Source organism: Gymnoscopelus braueri, assembly GCF_963280865.1.
Source record: "Gymnoscopelus braueri genome assembly, chromosome: 13".
Classification (NCBI taxonomy): Eukaryota; Metazoa; Chordata; class Actinopteri; order Myctophiformes; family Myctophidae; genus Gymnoscopelus; species Gymnoscopelus braueri.
In genome coordinates, this window is record NC_137615.1 from 29,641,874 (window position 1) to 29,660,490 (window position 18,617).

Here is an 18,617-nt window from a genome sequence, read left to right on the forward strand (position 1 = left end):
ATTTCCATTACCACTTGATGATTGACCGACGGTCCGCCATGTGTTTGCGTACACACGTATAGTGTGTTTCAGGCTATGTGTTTGCGTACACACATATAGTGTGTTTTAGGCTGTGTGTGTTTTAGGCTGTGTGTTTGTGTACGCAAGGAGGTTGCCCAAATCAATTGAAGTCACCCGGAGACCGGAGGGTCCCGTGTGTGAGTGTGAGTGGGCGGGTATAGGCGTGCAAGGGCCTTTAAATTTCAAGCGCATATAGTCTCTAATCCAAGGGTCTTCAACAGGGGGGTCCTCAGAGTTACTACAGGGGGTCCGCCAAATCTTTGTGTGATGGGGAACATTAGCCGAAAATAGCCAATCTACAAGGCGTTGTGAGCTTTTAGATCGGCTATTTTCGGAGAGTCGCCGTTGAGGGAAAAAGAGCAGATCAAGCACAGAGCTAACGGTCAAGTTGACTAAATATTGAGGGTTTAAATGTTAACTATCTGAAAATACACATTAACATGAATCCAGCTATCTATGAAATCTATGAAAAAAGTTTAATCTGCAACACAATTTTATACAATATGTAGGGGTCCCTGCTTCATCTCTCTCTCTCTCTCAGCTATTAAGGGGGGTCCTTTGGCTGAAAAACGTTGGAGACCCCTAATCTGTTGTAACCCGGCTCCCCCTGTGGTGAACTATACTCTTGGTCTCGGTATGAATGACTGCTAATATCCCCCTGTCTGCTCTGGTCGCTCAGTCTTTCTCAGCAGGAGAACTGCTGCTGCCTTGCGGAAAGAAATCCTCCTCTGTCTGTCCTCTCACCACACATCTTCACGTCCGAAGAAAAAGCAAAACCCACCTTTTTAAGAAAGCGCGGACATAATTATGAGAAATGAAAGAGAACGCGGGGGAGGGGGGGGGGGTGGAGATTGATGAGAGAGAATGAATGAATTGAGAGAAATGAAGACGGGAGAGATTGTCGTTTGTGATGCAGTCGGAGGAGCGAGACTCTTTCCTTCCTCTCTCCGACTGAGCTACTTCTTCTAGGAGCAATAGCGCAGAGAGAGAGAAAGAGAGAGACAGGGGGAAGAGAGAGATAGGGGGAGAAAGAGAGAGAGGGGGAGATAGAGGGTGGGGGAGAGAGAGAGAGAGAGACACACACAGAGAGAGAGAGAGAGAGAGAGAGAGAGAGAGAGAGAGAGAGAGAGAGACCGGCAGTCCGTCTATCCAGCCGCCTCTGCAGAAGCGCGCCCAGCACACATAATAGGCTACACGAACACGCGCAAATATCACGCACGCGCGCACACTCTCGTCGCCCTCACGCACGCACATACACACACACACACACACACACACACACACACACACACACACAGGCAGCGCCAGAAAAAGAGTAGGCTACCGTTCAGAACAGAGCAAGGTCCCACGGTGCAGGCTAAAATCGGAGCCTATAGAAGTGTGTGTGCGTGCGTGCGTGCGTGTGTGTATGTATGTGCGTGCGCGTATCTGTGAGGTGTGTGTGCGTCCCGATGGCTGCTGCTGCTAGCCTGTCTCTCCTCCAGTCCTCTCTTCGCCCGGGACATCAGGAATAACGGAGGACCGGGGAGCTTGACGACGGTCCAGCCCCGCGTTACGATACAATACAATACAATCAATGCACCTGGACACTGGATTACAACCACAGTGATTATTCTTTCTTCTTTTTCTTCACGCAGCCACGACGTTCCGAAGTTATTAAGGGGGATTTCATACATGTTTTCTTTCCTCCTTTTTTTTGTAACACCGTGGGAATAATTTGACACACAAGTGCCTGTGTGTGTGTGTGTGTGCTCGGCACTTGCTCGCTATTACTATTACCGAGTGGCTGCATGGTTTCACAGCGGAGGGGGACTGTTGCAATGTCATCTGTTTTGGAGCTGCTGTTGTGTGGCCCCGAGATGCTGTAAGTATCTTCATTATTGTCTACCATTTTTAATTTTATTTTCCGTTATCCGAATTTTATTTGATAAATGTGGAGGAAGAGGAGAAGGCGGGGGGTCTCTCCGCTCTCTCGCTTTCTTTTGATCAGCGGGCGCTGTGCTTTTTACGCATAGCCATCCCTTATCCAAAAAGTGCGCACTGTATGCGAGCAGAGACCCGCCGGGAGCTTCCAGAAATACCTCCATGTAACGGAATGATTGGCGGTCAGTCAGTCAGTCAGTCAGTGTGTTGCTGTTGCAGATACTAACGACTATTTCTGTTTCGGCTCTCTGTGATCCCAGGTGTTGCATATTGGACCTAATCATCCTCACTTCATGGCAGCTGTGTGGCGCAGTGAGCGCGTATATATAGTCTCAAACCCTGTATATATATAAATATATATATATCCTAATGCAGGGGTCTTCAACAGGGGGTCCAGGACCCCTAGGGAGCCCTCGGAGTTACTACAGGGTTTCCGCCAAAATCTTTTGTGCAATGGGGAACATTAGCCGAAAATAGCAACGCCTCGCAGCACAAGGCGTTGAGCTTGTAGATTTGCTATTTTCAGAGAGTTGCCGTAGAGGGGGAAAAGACCATAGGCTACAGAGCCAACGGTCAAGTTGACTAAATATTAAGGGTTTAAAAGGTTAACTATCTGAAAATACACATTACCATCAATACCATGAATCCAACTAGCTATGAAAAGTTGAATCTGCAACACAATTGTATACAATAATATGTAAGGGGGTCCCTGCTTCATCTCTCTCTCAGCTAGGGGGTCCTTGGCCTAAACAACGCTTTTGACCCTGAATGTGACTGACAGTGCCACCCCCAAAAATATACACTCGAACGTATATAGGCTACAAAGTGTCCAGTTAATCCAGTTAACCGTGCCCCGGTCACCGAGCGCTTGGACCGCGGACCCCCCTCTCGCACTTGTAACGAGCAGCATCACCATATCATCCACAAACTGCAACAACGGACGCGGGACCGGGGTGCAGCGAGCGATGTGTAATGCATGATAGACCAGGGGTCTTCAACAGGGGTCCGGGACCCTTAGGGGGTCCTCCGAGTTACTACAGGGGGGGGGGGGGGGCGCCAAATCTTTGTGTGATAGCATTAGTCGAAAATAGCAGATCTACAAGCTCACAACGCCTCATGCTGTCTGCAAGGCGTTTGTGAGCTTGTAGATCGGCTATTTTCGGCAAAGAGGTTTGGTGGGGAGGGGGAAAAGAGCAGACCAAGTACAGAGTGAAAGGTTTACTTAGTATTGACGTGGTTAAATACACATTAGCATGGATAACATGATAGTGCTGTCAAACAAGTCTATGAAGCTATCTATGAAAAGTTGAATCTGCAACACAATTGTATACAATATGTAGTGGGGGTCCCTGCTTCATCTCTCTCTCTCGGCTAGGGGGGTCCTTGGCCTGAAAAAACGTTATAGACCCCTGATGTAGGCTAGACTGAAGATCCTGCGCAGTTTTGGGGCGATTCTGCGCGTTATGGCTGGTAGTGTATATATAGGCTCCAACTTTGAGCTACATCTGCATCCCAAATGAGGGCACAGTATGGACTTGGGAGACGGCCTCTCGTTTTGTGTCTTCTAGGAGTGAATGGGCAATTTCGCTGTGCGTCACAGCCCCCCCCCCCCCCCACACACACATGGCGAATCAACAAACTTCAAGAAAGTCTTGACTTTGCCCTAAAAAAAAATCCCTAAGCCTCAATAATTTGTCAGGCCAGGAGGAGGCTGCAGGTCCACGTTCAACCAATAGGGGTAGCACTTGTATTGTGGTGGTTTCATTGAACCTAATGGGGAAATCCAAATGAATTTACATCGTCCTCTCTCTCTCTCTCTCTCTCTGTCTCTCTCTCTCTCATTCCTTCTCTCTTGTGCTCTGGATTCAGTCACGTTGTTGAAGCACAGTTCTCACATCTGAGTGTGCGCTGCATCACATGAGCACTGATGTCTCTCTTCTCGCTCTCTCTCCTTCTGAGAAGGCATCAGCTGTGGTCCATGAAGGACAGCAAGAGAACTACTGTATGACCTCAGCATCTGCTTAGTGCTTACCTTACCATACCTTGCCGTGTGTGTGTGTGTGTGTGTGTGTGTGTGTGTGTGTGTGTGTGTGTGTGTGAGTGTGAGTGTGTGAGAGAGAGAGAGCACTGTCCAGCTCCATTATATAAGAGGTTACAAGTTCCCTAACAACCTGTTTGTCAAATAAAAACATTGACACTGTATGTTGATGCCAGCGATATACTGTACGTTGAATGTCAACATTTCTGAACCAGAACCACATTACGTATTCACAGGGCAACATAAGCCTTCCCTGGTCTTTCCTGCCAGGCTTCTTTCTGCCATTGTAGCTCATTCATAACATTAGTATTCTGAGCACTCATTCGCCATACCTTCTCAGCACCATGGACAGAGAACCGGAGGTTGAGGTTTCTCCCTCCTTTGTCACATTTCAGAACCATGGAGAGTTACTCAGTGGTCTCAGCCCCATGGAGAGAGGACCGGAGTATTAGAACCGTTACAGATTCCCATCCTATGCAACTTGAACAGTGCTCGTAGGTGCAGCCACTCGCTTGGCTGGCGCCTCGCTCGCTGTGCCTCACAGCCAGGGGCTCGAGCGTGCTCCTGATACACGCCTGCCTTGAAACGTCAAGATTCAACGTAGCCTATAGTTTGCAGAAATGTACAATGCCAATGTTTTTCTTTGGCGATATGGTTGTCCCAAAATATGTTCTCAACCCCCCCCTCTCTCTTTCACATACCTGCACCTACTTTGCCTCTACATTATAATCCTATGTGTTCATTTAACTCTGAGCGTGTATAAATGGACACATAGGTGTCGGTCACATTTGTACACTGTCAGAGTTGCAAATGGATAAATGACACTGAGCATTTTATTCGCACACCCGTGACATCAAACAAGTGACGAGCTTGGACAGATTTGACAATCGGTTTGACAGGATGCCTCACAACGCACCGTTGTGGGGCTCATGTCGATGAGGAGGTGATGATATATATACGATTCTGTGCCGATCAGTATGCAACTCGAACGGCGCTGAGTTGGCTGAAGCGGACTTTGCACCGCTCAATGCGGCCACTCGCTCGCCTAACAGCTTGCTCGGGGATGCCTCTTGGGACTCAAGTCCACCTCAGAAGGTGTGCCTGCCTGTAGCGGACCTGTCCACCTATTACGAGTTGGGAATGAGAACAGTACTTCTGCACATAGGCGGGACTATACCAGGACCGCTCTAATGTGACGGGACGGGCGATCTCATCATGTCAAACGTCTGACGGATGGTCAGATGTTGCGCTAAGCTGTCACTAGTATTACTTGAATATATACACCTACCCCCCTACACACAAATACTATCCCATGGTGTGTATGTGTGAGAGGTGGGCTTTAGCACTTAAACCCACCAGTATATACTTCGTTGACTGGAGTCCCTTAAGGGTCTATCCTAGTAGGCCCCGTTCTCTACACCAAATCTCGTTGTGGAAAATAGCAAATCTACAAGCTCACAATGTGTTGTAGATCTGCAAATTTAGGTGGCAAATGTTCACCCCAGAGTAGGGACGCTAGGGCTCATGTGGTTAAACAAATGCCCCCCCCCCCACCACACACACACACACACACACACACACACACACACTATCCCATGGCGTGTGTATGTGTGAGACGGTGGGCTTGTAGGGGGCTTAAGAGGTGTGTGCAGTGGGCAGACAACATGTTGGAGGCTGGAGCGGCAACAGACCATTAGTTCCACTGGGCTTCTCATGAGCACTCATGCACACGTACGTTACGGGGCACATGCAGCAGATGGCCAGGGCCTGGGCCACAGATATACAGACACACAGAGACACTGACACAAAGGAATGACAGACCCCATAACTAGGCCTGTCACAATTATTACATGATCACCTAATCGCAATATTATTTGAGATAATCGCAATTATTTTTGCACAATTGTTTCCATGTTGGAACATTTTCAAACATTTTCAACGATAGTGGAAATGGCACTCGTTGTGAGCTTGTAGATGGAGCTTGTAGATCAATTGTTTGTGTGACAATTAGTCGTCATGTAAAATGTCATAATCGTGACAGCCCCATACCCATAACATGATCGAGACATGACAGAGAGCGAACCACATGTACACAGGAATAAATCCTCTGTGTTAATTGAATTCTTTACAGTGTAAAAATGTAACCCGTTTACTGTAGTTACATTGGACAAGGGAGCGCTGAGGATTTTACTGTGTAGATACACAGTCAAATCCTCAGTAGTGTTCATTTAACGGAGTGTTCAGAATCAGAATCAGCTTTATTGTCACATCACAGGTTTACAGAAGTAAAAAAAGTGGGTGAAATTTGTTTTCGTGCAAGTTCTATCGTTTTGTTATTTCCATAGAAAAAAAGAAAGGGAAGAAGACGAAGGGGGGGGGGGGGCAAGGGGGGAAAGGAGATCAATCAACACATTATCTACATATTTACACATAGTATCTGAGATAAGATATCAGGTGCGTGAGCATAGCAGCAGATGTATGCTGTGCATGATATATTTATGAACGTTAGTTAAGGTGCTAGAAAAACACCAAAAAATACAAAGGTCAGTGTGTTGTAACATGGGATTAAGGTGCAAAAAAAATGTGTTAAATGAACACTCAGGGTTTTGATTGCGTAGATAGGTAGATCAGACAGACAGAGACAATGAAATCCATAACCCTTGTAGGTCATTTTGTACCATCAGAAGTAAATGAACACCTAGGATTTTACTATAGAAATATCTAAGAATGAGTAAAAGAAGAAAAAAATACATGAACGAAGAAAGCAGGAACAAGATAGACTGCTGTGGCCACATCAGAGAGAGAGCGAGAGGGAAGGATGGAGGGATGGATGGAGTTATATTATGAATGGATGTAGATGATTGGGAAGGTGGATGCCATGGTAGAGCGATGATGGGGGGTGAAAGCAGGAGGTATGGGAGAGATTGACGATCGACGTCACAAAGAGAACGACCGAGCAGATGATGGAGGGAGTAGAGAGAGAGCGAGAGAGAGAGAAAAAAGGAGTGAATGGTAGAGCAGCGGGGAGAAGGAGAGATAGAGTGATGGGAGGAATTCAAAAAAAAAGAAAGAAAAAAAAAAGTTCCCCCACAGTGCAGCACTCAGCACTGAAAGGATGAATGCAGTCGATACATGTTAGACAAGCTGTATCAAAGCAGATGGAGAAGAGTGGGATGAACGGATCGTGTGGTGGAGAGGGTGCTGGGGGTGGCAGGGAGCGGGGTATAGAGCCTGCTTTTGCAGTGGCAGAGCTGGAGAGATCAGAGTAAATGCATGTGGAAACCTTCTGCGTAATTTATACTCCAAAAATAGCAGATCTACTACGGTCTGAGCTTTGTAGATTGGCTAGATTGACGACAAAGTATTAATGAGGCTTTCCTCTTCACTCTCTCCACTCCAACTGGAGAGGCTGTCTGAAGCAGCTGCACACACAGGTATCTTGCGTGGATGGATAATAGTAATACACGTATAGAACAGCAACACTGTGTTCATGTCCAACGTGTAAGGGGAAGTAATCAATGGCTCAACTGATTGATTGATTGATTGATTGATTGATTGATTGACTGTTTAATTGATTGAAACATTTATTTCAGGGAAATCCATTGAGACCAAGGTCTCTTTTGCAATGATGCCTGTATACTGTACAAAAGAAAAATATACAACATCAATAGTTTTAAAGACATTAATTACACACAGACATGAAAAAAAGACCAAAAAAATTACATTCATAAAATACATTAATTTAGTAAACTTGTCTGTTTAAATTAATTATTTTATGAATGTTATTTTTTCTTACACCAGGCAGGTGCATTTGGCTTCTCCCAGCATCAACTCTACCAGTAGAATCATAAAGCATTGTGGGGGGACAAAGCAATTCAGCTTCCAACTGTCCTGACATTTGTTCCATATAGATAACGTGCTGAAAGCAGTATTATAGCCAGCTTTGTTATGGTTCGAAGAAACAACTCCCAACATAACCCGATCCTATGGACTGGTACAATGACCTGAGGTTCTGATAGACAGAAGCCTGGACAGCTACAGACTCAGAGGGAGAAGATACAAGGATAGATATGAGGATGCATGGACAGGAGAGGATAGCGGGCGACAGGCATAGTTATCGGCTAACAGTCTGTGTACATATGTACATCTCTATATGTACAGTATATGCAGTGGTGTAAAGTATTAGTAACTAAGTATATTTACTCAAGTACTGTACTTAAGTACACTTTTGAGGTATTTCTTTACTTTACTGGAGTATGTCCAATTTTCAGTTCTTTAACTTCTACTCAGAAAATCGTACTTTTACTCCACTACAATTATTTGAAAACTTTAGTTACTATAGTTACTTTGTAGATGTTGATTATTAGTGATGCGACGCATTGTGAGCTTGTAGATATGCTATTTTCAAAAGATTTTTATACATTTGAAAACTTGTGAAATGCATAATGAGTACTTTCTAGTTTTGGTACTTCAAGTACATTTTGATACCAATACTTTTGTACTTTCACTCAAGTATATTTTGAATATGGGACTTCTACTTGTAACAGAGTGCTTCTACATTGCAGTATTGACACTTTCACTTAAAGTAATACTAGGTAACTTTTTCAACAAAACTAAAGTTAAATTGTATATCTTTTGTGAGTGACAAATGTTTCACAACACCCACTCCATGAATTTCACCCCCGAAAGCCTTTTCTATTATAATTTCTATTGAAAAGGTGGCTCGTGAGCCTTTCCCGCGAAAATGATGTCATCCGGCCGGAAAACGGAAACGGAAATGCACCGGTTTCCTGTTTGGCCAGGAACTATCGCACCGGTTTCCTGTGGTAAAAGATGGATGGACTGTAGTAAAAGAATGTCCAGGCCTGTGATGGGCAACAACAGAAGACTGAGGACTGAATATGATAGAAGGAGTGCAAGGAAAGATGGAGGGGGAGATTGTTTTGTTTGTTTGCTTTGCAGACAGATTGGAAGGCCAGGGAAACATGGCCCTTAATCGTGTGTGTGTGTGTGTGTGTGTGTGTGTGTGTGTGTGTGTGTGTGTGTGTGTGTGTGTGTGTGTGTGTGTGTGTGTGTGTGTGTGTGTGTGTGTGTGTGTGTGTGTGTGTGTGTGTGTGTGTGACCATTCTCTTCTGTGTAACATGTTATTTTTCTTTCCTGAAATGTGACATTGCTGGTAACATAAGATACAATACGACACAATATTGTTTTACTTTGTCTGATTGCTCAAAATGTGTCCTGCTTATCACGTAATATAACTATGTTGTATAGTAATAATATTATTATTATTATACACATTACTACAAGAGACACCGAAATACATAAAACACAAAACCAACCATTCCGTATAAAACATAAACAAAATAAACTCCATAATCCCCTAAACAAACCATGGGTTTAAAGATGAGACAAGATAAGGTTGCCCTTTTATTTATCCCAGCAGGGGGAGGATTTAATTTGTCATAGCAGCCAAGATGCACGATGCATGATGCATCTTAAATTAAATAAAATGTTCAACGTGGAAGAAAAATATTCTCTATTCAATCACAATTGAAGAGATTTCCTTTTTACATGCTGAGAGTTGACCACATGAACCAACGCATCCCTATCCTGGAGTAACATTCAGTTAAAATTGCCGATCTACAAGCTCACAGCGTGCGTTGTAGCATAGCTAGTCTGGGAGACTTTGCCTCAGAACCTGGACAGCAGGGGCGCGGCCACTGCGTTCTGATTCAAATCAACAGCCAATGAAGAAAAGGGGGCGGGATCCACATGCAGTGGGTGTTGCATGTAAATAGGAGCGACGGGAAGCAATTTCTCCTTGAGAAATTGCGGCCGCCATTGTTGTGTACTGCTGTTTGCCTCTCGTCGGACTGTTTAGACGAGTTGCACAGCTCTCAGACCGGTAAGAGGCGTGTCCGCTTAGATTCTGAGCGTAAGTTACATCCCGCTCACAAATACCAGGGCTCTGGCCCAGAAGTTTCCTCGCCCCTCCCGTTTGTATGCGAGAGCTGGCGAAAACTTCTGGGAACTCAGATTATAGCATAGCTAGTTATACGCACATCTGCAATGGGTGCTGGGTCAAAAGGCTAACAACGTTTCAATCCATTGTGGATCGAAACGTTAGCTCAAATAAAGTTGCCTTTACCATATACTGTAGTTGGTGTGCTGGCATTACCTTCCTAAATATAAAACATCAGTGTTAATTTATCCATTTCTAAAGTTAAAGGATGGGGTGTAGGATTTTATGGTGTACTTTGCTCGTGTTTCCGGTTAATCGCGTGAACAGTAGTGTCTCTATTCTGGGTATGTCATAACAGGCGAACTTTCGGTGAAAATAGGTGAACATTCGGTCCAAATAGCAAACAAGCTGACCTTTGCCTTGTGCATCGGCTCTTTTGGGTGATGAGATATGGTGTAATGGGGGAGAAAGGAGCAGGACAAGTATCTTAGACCCCCGGGGCGACACGGGTCAACAGATTATATAAGTGGTTAAGTCATGGCTATAGGAGGTCTTGTTTCTAGAGTGAAGGGATGGGATAGCAAATAAAAGAAAGGAGTGGGAAGAAGGGATTGACAGAAGCATGATGAGGACATGAGGAGGGATTAAGACAGGCAGAGGAATGCGGGGGTGGGGGGGGGGGGGGGGTAGAACCGCACTGTAGGTGAAGAGTCTGCTGCTGTATGGAGTGTCTCCCGGCTCGAAAAGGCTTAGAGAGAGAGAGAGAGAGAGAGGGAGAGAGAGAGAGAGGGTGAAGCAACAAACTGGCATGTGTGTTGATAGCGTAGTAGCTAAGTCTCTTGCCCACAGAACCACACCAGATTGTCATGTCTTCCAGCCTGTCTTCCAGTGGGTGTACAGTACACACAGTGAAATCCTCACTGTTGATTTAACTCAGAGACCCCATTAGGGTCCATTTTGGTTACATTGTTACGCTCTCTTGAGGTTGGATTAACACTTGTGATTCCACTGTGTATATATACACTGTCCTGTCTCTATAATGGGATGGATGGATGGATGGATGGATGGATGGATGGATGGGATGGATAGATAGATAGATAGATAGATTGGTGGATGAGGCTTGATAAAGGAAGAGAAAGGCAAGAGAAAGAGAGTTCCAGCGAGAAGCATCAGAAGCACTCTGTTTATTCTGTGGCCACACACACACACACACACACACACACACACACACACACACACACACACACACACACACACACACACACACACACACACACACTCCACAGTATGGTAAAACATACGGTATACCATGCAGCGTATCAACTCCTCCGCCTCCCGACTCTGTGAATAAATCATAGCCAGGGAGTGTATACAGCAGGTTAATTCAACTTTAATGCAGTTCAGGACGCAGCGCTGAAGGAATATGGTTGTGTCGGTAAATGCAATCATATTAATCATCTTGTAAGGATAATGCAGCTGAATTATTGATGTGTGTGTAACCTAGTTGTGCGGACCGGCAGAGTGTGCTTTCCTGTGGTGACGTGGTGAGGGAATTGCGGAAACGCTGTGGCTCTCTCTCTCTGTGTGTGTGTGTGTGTGTGTGTGTGTGTGTGTGTGTGTGTGTGTGTGTGTGTGTGTGTGGGTGTGTGTGTGTGTGTGTACGTACACAGTATGGGCATGTGCTTCTTGGTTTGAGAATAAAGGTCATGCTGTGTGTTTTCATGCTTACATGTGTTTTTCTGTGCACTGAACTTACCTAATGACTCGCCCCTCCCGTTTGTATGCGAGAGCTGGCGAAAACTTCTGGGAACTCAGATTGCCTAATGACTGATCCCGGTGTGTCTCGTTGTGACTGTGAATACAAGCATATGTTTCTATAGCCTGTGTGCATGCATGCGTGTGTATCTTGTGTATATGAGCATGTGTACTGTATACACTAAATCATCAATATTATTCAAATAATCTAGAAATGCAATTTTCTCTATTTATTCCTTATACGTACATAAACAAATCAAAGCGTTTTTAATCGGCTAAATCGATTAGTCTGATTAACCACTTCATTGTATAATGGTGTTGCACAAAATAGGTAGATGATCTTCAAGCTCGTTTTGATCAATTAGAGTCAGAGATTTACATTTACATATATATTATATATATATATAGGGATGTTCGATATTTACTTTGTTGCCGATATTCCGATATTGTCCAACTATTTCCGAAACCGATATCAACCGATATATGCGGGCTTTTTCACCAAAAGTCAACTAATTGTCAGGTAACAACATCACATATCTAATCAAATAAAATATAATATCAATAAAATATCTAATAAATCTAATATAATACAGAGATGTTGTTAGGTTTTCAATTAAGTGAGTCCCGGGACTCACTGGTGGTCATTTGAATGAGTCCCACTAATCTTAGATTAGATGTTGGCCTATTTGACAGTGCAGAAGCATAATTGCCTCTGATGCCTATAACATTAACGAGCGTCAACGAGCGTCAGCTGGACACAGACACACACACCAGCCCTCTGCAGTGCTTTAATTTGAAAGTGACTAGAGTCTGTCTCATGTCTCTTCAAAAGCCCTTGAATATGATGGAATATGATTAAGGATTGCTGTGATTATTATGGTAAGCTCACATTTTATATCACACAAACCATACATAAAGAACTCCTGTAGGAGTTAGGCTATTACAGTTTTTCAAAACCGATATCGATATTTGTTTTAATATTGTGAGACAGAGAGTATCGAACATCCCTATAATTGATTAAATTGATTAGTTTTATTTACTGTTACATAGTGCTGCTTTAAGGGGTGCACCCTTAAAGCATCACTATGTAACCTTTTTTGGGCGGTGAAACTGCCCCTATAAGTGAGGTTTGGATATTTGTACAACAAATCCTGCGCTGTGATTGGCCAAAAATGTACAAAAATGTACAAAGATGTACCCCGCCTAACCCTGCACCGTGATTGGCCAATCACAGTCTATTCAGGACTGTGATTGGCCAGTGTCACATGACACATGTGCATAGCCCTATAAGAAACCATAACTTAAGTTATGGTTTCTTCCATCATAAAGAGTGTTTCAATAAATGTATTTATTTTTTGTACATGATTGGTTGACTCCATTCAGTATTGTGATTAGCTGGCAAGACACCGCCCACTTCACACAGGGTGTGATTTTTGAATTCAATGTGATTTTGACCAGTCTGTTTGGTATGATATAACTTATACAGATGGGGTGGTTGTATCGTGTCTCCCTGCTCTTCTATTGAGACGTTCAGATCGTAAAGGTCATGTCTCACCTAGACACATGGATCTGACACGAATTTTGACCTGATGGTCAAGATTCAATTTATCAGAAACCGGGTTGAAATCCGGGGTGGAAGAGGAAGGTTACATTGTGCAGCTTTAACCCTTTAAGACCGGGAATGCATCTGTGTCATTTTAGATTTATTTGGCTATTCAAAAATAGCAGATCTGCAAGTTTGTAGATCTGCTATTTTTGAAAAATCGTGAAAATGTGTGCAAATCAATTTTTTAAGACATTTTTAGAATCGGCCTCGGTCTCAATGGGTTAAACCAAATGGACATCGCAATGGAAATTGTACACTCTCTGAGTTAAATTAACGCTGACTATAGGGTGTAGTATGTACATTAATGTGTGTGCGTGTGTGCGTGCGTGTGTGCGTGTGTGCGTGTGTGCGTGTGTGCGTGTGTGTGTGTGTGTGTGTGTGTGTGTGTGTGTGTGTGTGTGTGTGTTTGTGTGTGTGAACAGTAGCCAGTGGTATATGGACATTCCTGCCAAACATTATTTACTGTTGTGATGCCAAGAAATGGTAGCCTTTGTGTGACGACAAACCGCTCCAATCCGATTTGGCCGGGGGAGCTGTCTCTCGCTCGCTCACTCACCCCTCCTCTCCCATTCCCTCCTGCTGTCTCTCTTCCTCTGTCAATTTCTCTCTCCCCTTCGTTCTCTCTGTCTGCCTCATTCTTTTTATCTCTCGTCCCCCTCTCTCTTACTGTATCTATGTCCGTTTCACTGTCTATACTGTGACTTTATGTCTCTCTCTCTCTCTCTCTCTCTCTCTCTCTCTCTCTCTCTCTCTCTCTCTCTCTCCCCCCCCCTAAATTCCCTGCAGAGTTGAGACAAGGATAACAAAACCCAGTCTTTTGTTATGCTGATTTCTACAGGACTCATTGGAAATCAAAGACAATCTTGTCAACAATGCTCTTTCAATCAATATGTAGTATCATGATGTCAAATGTGTGCAGATTGTTTTACCCTCTTTGCCATTCCGATTCTCGGTTTGTTTTCTGAATCACCTTCAGGGATAGTGTGTGGCCTGAAAGGTCGACAACACCCATCTGCGAAATTGTTTCAAATGTAAGAAAGAGCATTCTGCCTGTGTTAAAAGACGGCTTTAACAGAGTTTTAAATGTGGTTGCTTGACATTTTGGTCAGTTTATAGACGCAGGATTTTTGAAAATGTCAGTTAGCTAGTTATTCCAACAAACTCTAGCCTATCAGCCTATCATTCAGGCTGGGTATCAAATATAATTCCTAACATCAGGAATGACGGATCCATTTTATTGGTAGCTTGCTGCACCTAACGGCTCTAGTCCCAAACACAATTAAAGACTGGCTAGCTTGGAGCGAGACATTGATTCAGGGGCGTCTGTAGATGAAGCGTGGCAGATTTGTCTAATCTGGAGGGCGATAGTTAAGAGTAGAGAAGGCCCTGGTGGGAGCTGATCCCAGACCAGCAGTAGGAGCCAGGCAGTGCAGTTGATGCACAGAGAGACGGCCCTGGTGGGAGCTGATCCTAGACCAGCAGTAGGAAGTGAGGGTTTTGAGGCCAGCACACCATCAATGGCTATTTTGACTTGCTTGGAATAAGTCATTTGGCTCCTATAGGCAGTGGTGGAAAGTAACTTAGTACATTTACTCAAGTACTGTACTTACTGTAAGTAAAATGTTGAGGTATTTTTTTTTACTTAAGTGGAGTATCTCCGGTTTTCAATACTTTTACTTCTACTCCACTACATCTCAGAGGCAAATATTGCACTTTTACTCCACTACAATTATGTGAAAACTTTAGTTACTAGTTACTTTTTAGACACACTAACCACTTCAGCCTTATATAGATATCGGCCATTTGAAAATAGCAGATCTACAAGCTCACAATGCGCATTATGAGCTTGTAGATATTGCTATTTAACATCTTTTCTATACATTTTGAACTTGTGAAACTTTTGGATTTAAAGTATATTTTGATACCTAATACTTTTGTACTTTTACTCAAGTAAATGTTGAATTCCGCACTTTCACTTGTAACAGGGTATTTCTATATTGCAGTATTGATACTTTTACTTAAGTAAAACATGTGAGTACTTTTCCCACCACTTCCTATAGGAGGATAGGTCATTGATAGGTCCCTGTTCCAATGTGTCTGTGCATACTCCCCCCTGTGCTATTCATCTGTTGCTTTATCATTGTACATTTAACCAGGCAGGTTTAGCTTTGAACACACTGTTATTTACAGTGCTGGCCTGTGGGGATGCATTGAGGTGAGAGCGGGAGGAGAGACATCCACACACGGATGGGAACTGCCCAGTACTACCACAGCCTTGGCCCCCTGAGTACCTCCGCTGGATGCAATCTAGGAGCCTCGGAGCCATGCTCAAGGGCACTTTAACGGGAATTCTTGTGGGAGTTGGTAGTTTTTCCCCCCCCTTACCTTCTCGCCCATCCCCATTTTCCAGCTCGTATACTATACGGTTTGAACTGCTACTTTAACCTTGAGGCGAGCTAGCGCTGCCCCAGCGCATGCTAATGATGAAAGGCGGTGTTTAAGGGCCTTGGACGGCCCCACCGCTCCCCCATGACCACTTTCTAGAGCGCTGAGTTGGATTCCAGCTGTGCGGCGCGCTGACATCGTGGTTGTCTTCAGCATCCCGCGTGGGATTTCAGGGCTAAGTTTAAGAGATATTTATATGAGAGAGATAGAGAGATAGAGTGGTCATTTATTTGTTAATGTCATTAGCTCAGTATATATCAAAGTACCAAGTGAGTCAAAGTAAATTCCATCGGTGCGCGTGCAGACACGCACACTCCAGGGGGCTCTGGCAAGTGGTTTTCAGTGTGTTTTTAGAAACTCAGGGTGACACAATGAACCCAAATGCATTATTCATCACACATAGAAGCCCTTCCACTACAGTCTCAATTTCATTACAGAGTCATCTCATCAGCTCTGACAAACAGAAACCCATCTAAGTGGCTTTCTCTCCAACAAGACAATGCAGACAGTGTAATAGGTGCTGCTGGGAATTGTATTTGGTACAAGTGTTACTTGATGAAGCAAAGAGTTTTGAGCGCGGGGCAATGGATCTGTTTGAATTAGTCAAGTGAGCCCGCGCGACTCCATATATTTAACTGGATGACGAGGGGCAATCTGTGATTCTTATTGGCTGCAAAGTTGCTGCATACGTCTTATGGAGTTCTTCTAGAGCAGTGCTTCACAAAGCTCCTAACCCAAAAGTAAAATGTGATGTCTCCCTGGGACCCAAACTAGTGAAAATAGCTGATAAGCTCACAAGGCGTCACAATGTGAGGCCTTGTGAGATCCATGATGTCATCCGTATGCCTATATTTGGGCATGCCCCCTATGCACCGAAGTCTGAAGTCACTGCCACTAGACTGCCACTAGAAGGCGCTGTTCCACGGGTTCGTGGCTTTATTTTTTTGTGTTGAAATCCCCATTTGGGAATCTTAGATCACGTCATATAAGAACTTTGTTCCAAACATAAACACACCACCCTGGCGTTTTTGTCAGGGGGCTGGCTCTGCATCGTTTATGATATTCATTCATATTTGATACAGCCTGTTTCTGGCGAAAATGGAATTAATTCTGCCTTAAAAGTCTTAAGAACTACTACTTCCGGGTCTGTCCCCGGGTCTGTTTCTAGTGTTTATATTTATTATGTTTATATATTTATTGTGTTACTCTTTTATATTTGGGTAAATGTGTACATTTGCACCTTCAGTCGATGCTTCATATCCATATGAGTAAAAATAAAAATGCCAGGGTGGTTATTTTTGAAACACAGTTCTTTTATGAAGCGATCTAAGATTCTCCAATGAGGATATCAATACAAAAAGTAAAGCCATGAACCTGCGGAAAGCGCCCTCTACTGGCAGTGATGTCAGGACTTCGGTGCTCTATTGCGACAGGGTGAGCCCATTAGCCAATTTTGATATAGAATTCTTTTGACTTTTTTTTAAAATGTGTTTGTTAGTTGTTGTTGTTGTTGTTTTTTAAACATTTAAAATAATATATTTTGATATAATAATATATATTTTGAACTATAGGAAACAGAAACAAAATATTTACTCAAGATATTTACTCGTGACCCATAAAAATGGGTCCGTGACCCAGACATGGGATATGAGCTTGTGCATCTGCTATATTTTTTAAATTGTGAAAATCTTTGAATGTATTTTTTTTTTTAAGTGAACTCTTTAGCTCAGATCTTTGCTTCTGGAGGTCACTGGCACAAAATAGTTTTTTAGATGGGGGGTTCCGCAGCCAAACACACATCATTTTGGGGGTCCTTGACATAAAGAAGTTTGAGAACCACTGCTCTAAACGGTTGATTTTGCATCGGTTTCAATGATGACGTGACAAACGAGGGCTGCTGGCGAATCAGTCACGCCCCAGCAGGCCCCCCTGCACATACAGTACATAAAGAGACACTAGACTGGGTCTTTGGCACAGAGACCATGCAGCACCCACGGTGTTACGTTAGACACATTATGGGGAACATATGTTTCACGGCACTCTGCCTCGCTCACGCTCCGCTGTACAGCACACCTGCTCATGGAGTCTCACACATGAGTGTGTGTGTGTGTGTGTGTGTGTGTGTGTGTGTACAACATGGTGTACTACAGAATAGGCCTTTAGCTACTGGACACACCACTGCTTCACTGCATGCTAGGTCACCCGCGGAGACACACACACACACACAGACACACACACACACACACACACACACACACACACACACACACACACACACACACACAGAAGCAGAAACGCATAGAAATCTAAAAAGTAATCCATATGCACAGATGTGCACAGTGTTCAATGCCATAGCGCCTGAGTGCCAGATTGAGTGAGCATCCAAGTTCTCTGTGTGATGGTGATGATGATTTGTAGGTGTGTGCGTGCGTGCGTGCGTGCGTGCGTGCGTGCGTGCGTGCGTGCGTGCGTGCGTGCGTGCGTGCGTGCGTGCGTGCGTGCGTGCGTGCGTGCGTGCGTGCGTGCGTGCGTGCGTGCGTGCGTGCGTGTGCTTGTGTGTGTGTGTGTGTGTGTGCGTGTGCGTGTGCGTGCTGATGATGATGTCACCGTTGTTCTTCTGCTCCGGTTGGCGCGGTAACTGCTGTCGCCTCCAATCATCCTCAGCTCTCCTCTGTCATGTCTCTGACACATACACACACACACACACCCACGCACACACACGCACACACGCACACACGCACACACACACACACACACACACGCACGCACACGCACACGCACACGCACACAATATACAGTTATACTTGATTCCCATTGACCACAATCAA